At 38.6% G+C, this 10,941-nt stretch overlaps 1 long non-coding RNA gene across 1 annotated transcript; it reads right to left on the reverse strand.

The window, feature by feature from the left end:
- Nucleotides 1-8,586: 8,586 nt before the first annotated feature.
- On the reverse strand, nucleotides 8,587-9,704 carry LOC309496194. The gene is made up of 2 exons (XR_014205050.1): nucleotides 8,779-9,704; nucleotides 8,587-8,743 (listed from the first exon to the last, which is right to left on the reverse strand). It is a non-coding gene; the product is annotated as an uncharacterized lncRNA (long non-coding RNA).
- Nucleotides 9,705-10,941: the final 1,237 nt, after the last annotated feature.

Here is a 10,941-nt window from a genome sequence, read left to right on the forward strand (position 1 = left end):
CGGCAGTCTATTACACCTTCAAATAATACACAGTTTACATTAATTATAACTAGAACACAGACAGATGTAGAAAGAACTATTCCCAATAGTATTAAACATCCATCATGTTCTCATAACAGACTTACTAATATGAATATTTACAAACTGAGATCATATTGACATTTGAATGCCATTATGCACATTTAGTCAAAGAGAATTACTTTATCACATTCCAAAGCACTTTTTACAATCTTGGAGACAGACAGTTTATAAACTTATATGATCACATCATTGATCAGTAGACGTTGAAATGGTCATTTTCCTTTTCTCTTTTTGTAGCACTCTTCTAATCCCCAAAACTTCACTCTGAAGATAAAGACATCGAATCAACAAACAGCAACACTCAGTTATTAAAGAACGTTGCCAAGAAATTGCATAGCGTAACATAAAACAGTGCATTATGATACATGATTCAGCACATACAATCTTCTTGCAAAGTCAACGACTTTCAGCCTGTCGCATATAAATATCAGTGGTGTTTTTAAAATGAGGGAAAGTCCTCACAGTTTTGTATATCAAATGTAATATCTTACCCTATGTAGGATATCCTATGTAATAAATGTTCCATTTATTAAAACCAAGCGCAAATGTCAAGGTACTGTTTTTGCAGGGTTTTTTTTTTTATTACTAAAGGCAGTAACAACTTAAAAAATATATTTTATTTGTGAAGTAATGTTCAGCTGTATTTTTTTTAAATAGTCAATTTATTTTCTTTAGTCATCATGCTCCGAAAAACACTGTAACATGAAGATGTACCTTTCATTTCACAACATTGATTGCTCATTACAAACCCCACAGTCCTCATGTTTTCAGGCCATTTCCAGTTTGATTTGGTTGTGACGTAAAGTGCTGCTGATATCTAAATGGCTGAGTTTACTTACTTTTTAATCAGCCTTCACATTAATGCCATAATTTTGTCCATTCAGGCCGATTCGAGAGCGTGCACGAAAACTAGAGGCAGGATTTATCGTATCCAAACATAACCGATCATATCCAATCATAGTGCGATGGACGGCATTGCTTCCTCTCACGTACTTTCCCCCATTCATTCTCAATTACCCCCCACCAAACTAACCGCACACTTTGGAGGGATCTGTTCAATGAGTCAATAGGTTCAGAAACACCGCATCCCAATTAGCATACCATCCGTCCTAAATAGTATTTGAAATTAGAATTGGTGTGTCCCAAATTGTAGTATGTTGAAATGAGTATGCCAAAGATCCCCGGATGGTATACTTTTTCCGGTTAGAACCCGAAGTGCAGATTCGTGAACACTCTAACAGCTAATATTGCCCACAACCCATTGCGCTGCGGACGAGGATTCGGTTAGAAATACAAACACGAATAAAAAGTGTTTAAAAAAAACTACAAACATGACGGATGTGCGAGACCGACAGTTAAACAGAGCGGTTAAGGATAAAGGGGGTTGAGTGTATAATAATCAGCAGTTGTCAAGGCAGCCAAAGTTGTGAGCATCTTCTGAAAGGTGCATCAGTGAATGGACGTTGTACACGCTGACTCTTGTGGACAGGGCCTTAGAGTTGAACCTTGACTATCTGGGGCTCAAGTCAGGAAGCAGACAGACTGGCTAAACCGACCGTCTGCCAGCTGTCTCACGTCACCAAGGTCAGATAAATCCCATCACATAGAGCCTCTTTCACCTAGATATCATCACTTAGAGACTGTGTCTTTTCCCCGAATTAGGACATGCAAAAAACTCCCAAACACATTTAAGTGTAAAAATTTGATAGATGTTCAACACATAAAAAACAGATATAATACAGATGAACAAATGATAAAGCTTGGGTTGCTGAATATTCGATCCCTTACTTCAAAAGCACTTATTGTTAATGATATGATTACAGACTATAATCTAGATGTGCTGTGTTTGACAGAAACCTGGCTAAAACCAAACAATTACATTACTTTAAATGAGTCCACCCCGCAAGACTACTGTTATAAACATGAACCTCGTCTGTAAGGCAAAGGGGGAGGTGTTGAGTCTAGTATCAAATTGTTGCTGCTTAATGTAACACTATCTAGTGTAAGTGATAAATCCCTTTTGACATGTGTGCCTATAGTTCATTCAAATGTACTACTGTGCCAACTCAACTTGGTGTAAATAATGTGGTTTCTACTGGGGAATGGATCATCATAATCTGCATGGTTGTGCTGCACTCTTAGGGTACGTTTACACGACAAAGATGTAATAATATGTTAACACTTTACAATAAGGTTGTTAACATTAATGTATTAACTATATTTAGTCACTAGAATAGAATTTATAGGGAATGGAATAAAAGAGATATTTGTCAAATAAATATGCAACGTGATCTCATGTGAATACATGTGTATTTTTACGAAAAGAGTAGTTCTACCACACGCACATTTACTTACGTTTTATACTGTGGTATTAGTTATAATAATCCTGTGATTCTACAGTTTCAGATCCACCAATGTTGTCACGATCAAAACATCTGGATGATTTCAAAAGCACATTGTGCACAGATAGTTCTGAAGTACTGCAACGTTTAAATACAGACATTAAGAATCAGTGTATGATTCTCAACAATGGTGACAATAAACTCTGAACATCACAAAACAAGCAACTAAAGTCACAACAAAACAGCAATTAAAAAGAAAATAGTAAGAATAAATGAAAATACTAAGACAATTCATCTGTATAATTTATTCATGCAAAAATACATGCTGGGAGTCATGGATGTGTTTTGTATAGGCTGGTACCCAGCATGCATTGCAGCATGAAGCTTTTTGTTGATCGTCACTGTTCTTGATGTCTGTGTGTGTCTGAATGATCCAGTAATTAAAAACATTTTTTAAATCCTTTAGATTATCACAACACTGCTGGATCTCAAGCTGTAGATTCACAGGGCTACTATAATCAATAATGGACAGTAAATAAACATCACCTATTTAACCAGATATTAAAGGGATACTTCAGGATTTAGCATTAAGCTTTGTATCAGTAGAAAACCTGTAGTATTTTTGAATGACCGTGCTTTCCACCCTAATATCCCCCTGAGACGAGAGATTTATGTATTTTTTGTCTGGAAAGATTTTTTGGCCAGAGGCTAAAGACTACAGCCAGTAGGAGGAGCTCGCTCCGCATGTTTCAACCCGCCCATAGAGGGTGGGATCTCACTCACAGAATGTACACATAGTATCAGCCGTCTTTCTTTGGAAGCTAAGCTAGCAGGCTCTTGTTCTGTGGAGAAAGCTGAGTAGTAGGAGAAAGCTGAGTAGTAGGGGTTACCATCCTCTTTTTCCCGGACATGTCCGGCCGTCGAGATCGTCCAAAATGTCCGGGATTCGGCTTTTGCTTTCTGCAGTCGCCATTCATTGTTTACCTGCACACCTTTTGTTTCAATTTAACTGAATTCATTCCGATTGGTGAATCTGAATGTAGTGTTTACATGAACGCTAAACAAGTGATCGGTTGATGTGCGTTTTAACATTGCTAAGAAAATTCCCGCTCCTCCGTGAGAGATACGAGACCGGTGCGTCTCAGTAATCACGCCACCGGCCTCTCATCGTTCTCCCGCGCCCTCAGCCTCGTCCTGCTCGCCACAGTAAACATAATGAATGGCGACTGTAGAACACAAAAGCCGAATCCCGGACATTTTGGGGCGATCTCGAAATCCCGGGGAGACCCACTAGTAGCTAAGCCTTGTTGTTTAACTGCTGCGCTCTCTTACCGGTAGGCGTGGCTTGGGAGTGGCCTCCTAGGGCAGCGAATAAGTGCATTCTGGGAGTTGTTGTCTTTCATCCACATAAGCCAAAAATACATTTTCTGGCTTTTCTCAGTCTAGAAAGCTCCAAATTCAAAAATAATTTCTAGGGGTGTCCCCGACTATGGATTTTCATAGTCGAATCAGAATCGTCAAGTCTTGCCTATAGTCGACTAATAGTCGAATCATGTGTATGGGGGCGGGGCTTTAACAATTCAAAGCCGCGATGTTCAGAAAAATCACACAAAGATATAGAAGAAAATGTATAAAAACATTTTGGATCAATAAAACTAAGAAATAACATAAATAACTCAAGAAAGGCCACACTGCAGACAGGATTTACATTTCACATGCAAATCAAATTAAATCGGCTAAATTACCTGTGCCAGCAGGCTCTAAGTAGGCTACAGCACAACATCGATGCACCGAAAAAATAAACAATTAATTTACTGAATTAAATTAGAACAGAATATACCTTTCTAATAAATAAAAATACAAAACGAAATAAATCAGAATCAAGTCACAAGATGAGGAGCAAATGTGTGCAAAATGCCTAAAGTGCAGGGGAACATATATTCAAAACACAAGCCACAAATAGTTAGATTAGATAACCCTGACAGATCAATAAATAAAATAAAAATAAAGAAATTATTAAAATAATGATAGTAGCCAGAATTTTCTACTTTGTCTTTTTAACTGCAGAAACAACAATAAATGCTAAACTGGAGAGGCAGTCTTTTTAGCTAAAAATGTCCACAGCATCCAAAAATCAAATTAGAACCGGCTGAAAAGTTTTGAAACCACTTGTACCTGATCGAGAGAACAAATCCTGAAAGTCTTTCACTCTGTGTCCGTTGGAGTCTTTTCAAATTGTGCGCGCGGATAAAATACATTCTAAAACACGTAACGTGAAAAACGTTTAACGACTTAATCTCCTAAAATAGTTAAATTAAAATATGAAAACGCTTTACTATAGGAGGAACGCATTGCGTTCATCATCTGCTTATCTGCACATAGTGTGGCTTCTTAATAAAGTGTGTACTGTGTACATTAAGCCACGTTAAAGTGCCTTTTAAGCGTTTTAAAAGCTTTTTTCACATTACGCATTTTACAATGTCCTGTGGAAAACCAACTTGTTAACGTTGGCCGGCAGAAGTGCGATCATGGTTTTCCTGATGCTAAATCCAGCCTTGGAGAATATCCTTTCTGATGGTGTACATCCACACTTTAGATTTTCTTATCCCGGACATTGTTAAAGATCCTTGCCGCCAAGATGCTCCTCTGTCGGTCACGGATTGAAAGTGAAACTTAAATCTGTCACGGGGTGTTTGGATTTATTCACGCACGTTAAAAAATATTTATTAAAAGCTTCTTTGCACATTTTTATATACAGCATTATCATAACAGGCTGAATGTTAACGTATTGACAGAAAACTGGTAGTTCTATGTGAAATCAGACATTGAGCGCCCTCATATAGCCAAATAAGTGGCATGATCCTCGTTTCATAACACCTCTGCGAAGATTCGACCGTGAGATCGGTAGTCGAATCAGGCTCCTCCTATCGAAGCATCGAATCTTCGACTATTCGGGGTCACCCCTAATAATTTCACATTTCTTCTTCATAATTTCGCCTTCATCTTTCCAGAGGTGAAGTATCCCTTTAAATATGGGTGAAATCAGTGGATCAATGATTATGTCATCGTCAATACACAGCACCGCATATTTTTTTTCTTGCTATAATAAATGTGATTTAAACACACATACACCAGAAAGAGAAAAGCTAATGTGAATAAATTAAGTGTCAAGAGCCCACCTAAAGCAAACACCGATCAACATAATGGTGACTTAAAATACTTGATTTTCAATAAACCATCATCATCTCTCCATCACTCTCTTCCCCTCCTAAAGCCGAGCTTTGACTGATATAGTGTCAGAGAAGAAAGTAAACATTGGGTCAACTGATTATATGAATAATTTTCTCAGAGACATTAAATTACTGAAGGCTACCAAGAAAGTTAGGTAACTAAGTTTATTAAATTAATTCACAATGTACACAATCATTATTGATCTTAAGTAGTTTATATGCGGGTCATTGTGTCACTTTTTATTTTATGGCCTTTTATGACCAGCAGGTTTTCTTATGTGACCTTTTGACCATCCGTTTCCGGAGTGTTTATGTTTGTGTGTTATAAGGAATTGAATTTTTTTTTATTATTATTGCATGTTAATGACCCCATGTTGTTGGCTTTCAGATTGTACAGCAACGTCCATTAGGGCTGAACGATTATATCGCAATAAAACCGCACGTGATTTGGCAAAGGCTGCGATTATTTTATGCGCAGCTTGTCAGTGGAGTGCAGCTGATCGGTAGTAAATACTGCCCCATTTGAACGCCAGAGGGCGCTCTCACGCAAACACGATAAATATGCCCCGCCGCAGAAGTACAATAATGCGCATCATTCCAGGAAATCCCTATCGCTGTAGCTGAATAAACAGAAGATTGAAACGCTTTGATTAAACATGACTTATAAATACACAACTGCCTTATTCTGTGTAAGGCACATCATCTCACAGAGGGATGCTCAACTGTCATTATGAAGTGAGTTTGGAGTAAATGCATGTTATTACATGTTGTCTGTTGTTGGACAAGAGGTTCATAAATGCTTCATGGTTTGGAAAGATGTTTGACGCGTGTTGTTTTTTCAAATGCACTTTATAAGTGACTCAAACTCAGTGCTTTCAGATGGAGCAGTGTTTACAAAGCCGTACATCAATGACAAGCTGCGCATAAAAAATTAAATAATCGCAGCCTTTGCGATTTTAAAATCACGATAAGCCATCTCGATTTAAGTGCGATTAATCGTTCAGCCCTAACGTGTGTGTGAATGAAATGGCATTGCTGATAAATAAAACAAAATAATAGATTTATGAAATAAGATTAATTTTATAAAGTATAAGTATTTTACAGTTAGCTTTATTCTTTTAAACATGAGTTAAAGTGAACTTACCATTGATGAAATGAGACTTTTTTCTCCTCTCTCTCTCTCTATCTGGTTAAAGTCCACAGCTCTTTGAATTGTTTTTGGATTACAACCGTCCATAATGTCTGTGTCACGGATGGAACAGGAGTCAGACAGGTGGTAAGTAAACGTAGCTTTATTAACAGAAACACAGAACCAGATGGAGATATGGTGAGTATGCAAGCAGATGATAATCAGACAGGAACTTAACTGAAGAATAATCAGAGTCTCTGTTTCAGATGGCGGCTGGAAGGTCTCAGGAAGAGGGCTGAAGACTGAAGAAGGCAGACGGAGCTTCGAATGAAGACAGAAGGCGGATGAATCTCGGGTAAGTAGCGGGTAAGTAGCGGGTAGCATTGCTGATTAGCCTGGGTTTCCCCATGCTGCCTTGCTCGCAGTGCGATTTTATTCACGCTGCTAGGCAGCCTGGACACCATGGACCAGATTTTCCCCTGAAAAAGGGAACCAATCACTGAACGGGGAGGGAGCAGCAAGATGATGACGACACCAAAGCAGTTTGTTTATATCTATGGATCCAACATGGCATCAGACTCGACGTTACCTTCTACCCTCATGTTTATCTTGCACAAACGGTAATATTCGCTAAACGCCATCGTGTACAAATAAATCTATGACCCATCGTCTTTTTCCTCGTCGAATTTCTGTCGCTCTACATACGTCATCTGGTATAATTGAAGCGATTGGCTATGAGCTACGTACAGGTGCATTTGATAGACATTCATAGCGCCCAATAAACGGCTCTGGGCATTCGTAAACCACGCCTCAAATACGAGAAAATGAACATGTGGTTCCCGACGTTAGCCAGGCTAATTGCTGATAAATACTACATATAAAATAATAGAAATAAGATGAAATTTGATTATTGAAGTATTTTAAAGATAGGGTTCAAGCTTATGAACATGAGATGAGATGTATGAGAAACTTAGATGAATTGAGATGCAGCATGCAGGGGCACAGCTCCCCATCCTGACTGTGTGTTGTTGTTGTTGCTGTTGTTGTGTTTTTGGTTTGATTTGTTTCTGGAAGCTTCAAACAATTAAAAGGCAGGATCGTCACCTCTAAAATTGTATTATTGTGTGATCCTAAACGTGAACAAATGTAAACCATCACATACAACTGTCTCCTATCCTGTATTGTCTGGGAGACCCCAAAATGTGATCATTTTGACACCTCTACACAGACCTGGGGCCCGTTCTTCGTACGTTGCTTAAAACATCCGAGATCAAATGAGACATCCAAGATGATATCATCGTGCTAATCATGATCTGGCTAATTAGGTTCTTCGAACACACTTGCCGGATATGATTAGTATCGCTGGATTGAGTTATCTGAGATAATTGCGCGTTCATGCGCTGGGTTAAAAGGGGATATGTATCGATAGTAGAAACATTGATCAGCAACGCTGCTATTGGCTGTTCAGCGTGGCCAAAGAGCGCGCTCAGTTTTTCTCCTCAGCAGAGCAAGAACTAATAGTCCAAGTTTATTCGGAATTTTAATGTTTAATCAAAACGCCAGGGAACACCTCAAAGTCTGCAAAAGCCAGGAGAGAGGGCTGGCAAAAAGTAGCAGACAATTTAAATCCATTAGAAGTGGCCATGTTAGATGTTTTTATCACTTAATAACCTATATATTTGTATTTTTAATAATTGCATAATACTTTGTTCATTGTAATGTCAGAGTCACCACACTAGAACATGGGAACAAAAGTGAAGTACAAAAATATTCTACATAATGGTAATTTTTAGTTGGCCTATATTATAGTCTCTTTTATAAAAGGCACTGTTAAATAAATGGTTGGCTGTTTATAAAAGCAACCAAGAAAAAGGCTGAGAAAAAAAGAAGAAAAGATCTTAGTAGCCTACACTGTAAAATATTTTTTGCTGCATTAAATTAAGGCCGTATAGTCATTTCAACTGTTAAATCTTGAGTAATGATGAATTGCTTTGACTTGTGAAAGTGAAAACTGATAAACTTATGTTAATGTAAAAATATTTTGCCATGAGTTATTGATCACATTTTTCCCGAGTGTAGTTCATTGTAATGACATTATGTTTTCCTCTTTTGTGCACTTTTACATAATACACCAACACTTGTATCTGTTCCCAAGAAAGTGGTGGCTGAAATATGTGCAGTAAGTGGACATTTTCTAACTTTCCAAAGGAAAGAAAGTATAAGACTTTGTAATGTCCATTTGTTTCCATTGCACTGGACAGTGAATAAACCCTCTCAGATAACTGTCATATGGAGGAACTAGCCTACCTGCAAGTGCATAAATAACTTTACTTAAAGCTGCCGTTGGCAACATTTTTTTGATCATATTCAGTGAAATTGACACTATAATCCGACAGAACAACATAAATAAGGTGGTTTTAGAAAAAAACCCGAGCTTCTAACTCCACCTGGAGCGTGTTATTTGTTTTGCAAAAATCCAGCGCTCCCGCTTCATCAGGTCCAATCAGCGCAGGGGGGTGTGAGATCTGACTGTCAATCACAGGTCGTGCACACGCCACAGATCCCCCTCACTCGCGCACGTTAATATCACATGCACACGCCACGCCTGAAGTTCGCCTGGAGATTGCATGAAGCGTGATGGCGGAGAGAAAATCTACTAACAAGCTTCCAATTCCTCGGTTATTGCTATCTATGGATAGATTAGCCAGGGCAGCCTACCTCCGAGTCCATGGTGTTGATAGATGCTGAAGAGACGGACGCGTTCACAGAAAATCAGGTACACACGCACAGTGACGCACTGACGAGCACGACCTCGATGGGAGGGTGCTCGCTGGTAGTGGGGAGGGGCATGAGAGTTGTAAACATTCAAAATTTTGGCTAATCGACCCAATCTGCCAGACTTGCCGACGGCAGCTTTAATTTATACTTGTGTGCTTTATGGCATCAATTTAAGTTGCAGGATTCCACATCCTGCAAATAAACACATCTCCCTTCTGAACACTTAACATGATTCTGATCTCCAGAAAGGCCTACAGAAGAGTCTGCACAGACAGAGGAGACATAGGCCTACAGGTGGGCAGTGTATAGACAACTTTTCCTTTTTATTTGTTGCATGAGGCATGTGTCTAATATCTCTTGTTGCAGGCACTTGACCACTGGCTTTTCTTTACAAAGAACATTTGAAATAAAACTCAAGGAACTAAGCATATTTGTCTTTTATTAAACATTTAATGAATAGTGTTTTTTTTTTTTTTTTTTGGCAATGTTGTGTAATATGGCACATGCAACAATGTCACAGGCCCTGTCAGGTGTGCAACCCTCAGACTTATCAGACACTGAAATCTTCCCTTTAGTTAGCCAAAGTTCATTTCATTGTGTGCCCTTGTCCTGGCTAGAGCTGCATTGTAACTGGTTTGGGTCAGGGAATGGGGTCATAAAACACCTGTCTGCAGGCAGGAACATGTCATAATCACCTATGAAAAAATGCAGTTCTGTTAGGATCAGCATAAGTGTATGTAATACAGTGAGCTTGATATTTAATTGTGGAACTTTCCTTACCACTTTCAAATAATGTGCATACATGTGAATCTCTGAACATTCTTAAGTCATGCACAGATCCTGGCCATTTTGCTTTCACTTTTGTGATATGGAAGATTTTAGTCAACTGCCTTTTTTTAATTTGATATAATATTACTAATCTGGAATATTAAGAATCCCAATAGTAACTGGGCTGCACATTTACATTGTGAATCCCCTTTCTGTTCACATAATCCCCTTCATTGAGGCCTTGATGGCAGTCTATGGTCTAGCTATAGTCTATGGTACAATCACGTTAGTGAAGCCTGAGTGACATATACTGTAATCGGCATGGTCATGATTGCATGATCTTCATAAAAAATTATGATAGCCAAAAAAAAAAAATTTGCTTTAAAAAAACTGCTTTACAACATTGGGTCTTAAGTGGCTTGGAAATGCCACAAAAAACCTACAACTGTTTTTTAAACCTAAAAGCACCAGGTAAAGTCCGAATGACACGACAGACAGCATTTTCCATCAAGTTTTCCGCATCTCCAATAGTGTAAAGGAAAGAGCCACTCGCAAATAATCTTAGGGCAATGCAAACAGTTTGTGCTGTAGTTAAAGCCTGACTCCGACAAGT

Source organism: Leuciscus leuciscus (assembly GCF_965113295.1).
Source record: "Leuciscus leuciscus genome assembly, chromosome: 4".
NCBI classification, from domain to species: Eukaryota; Metazoa; Chordata; class Actinopteri; order Cypriniformes; family Leuciscidae; genus Leuciscus; species Leuciscus leuciscus.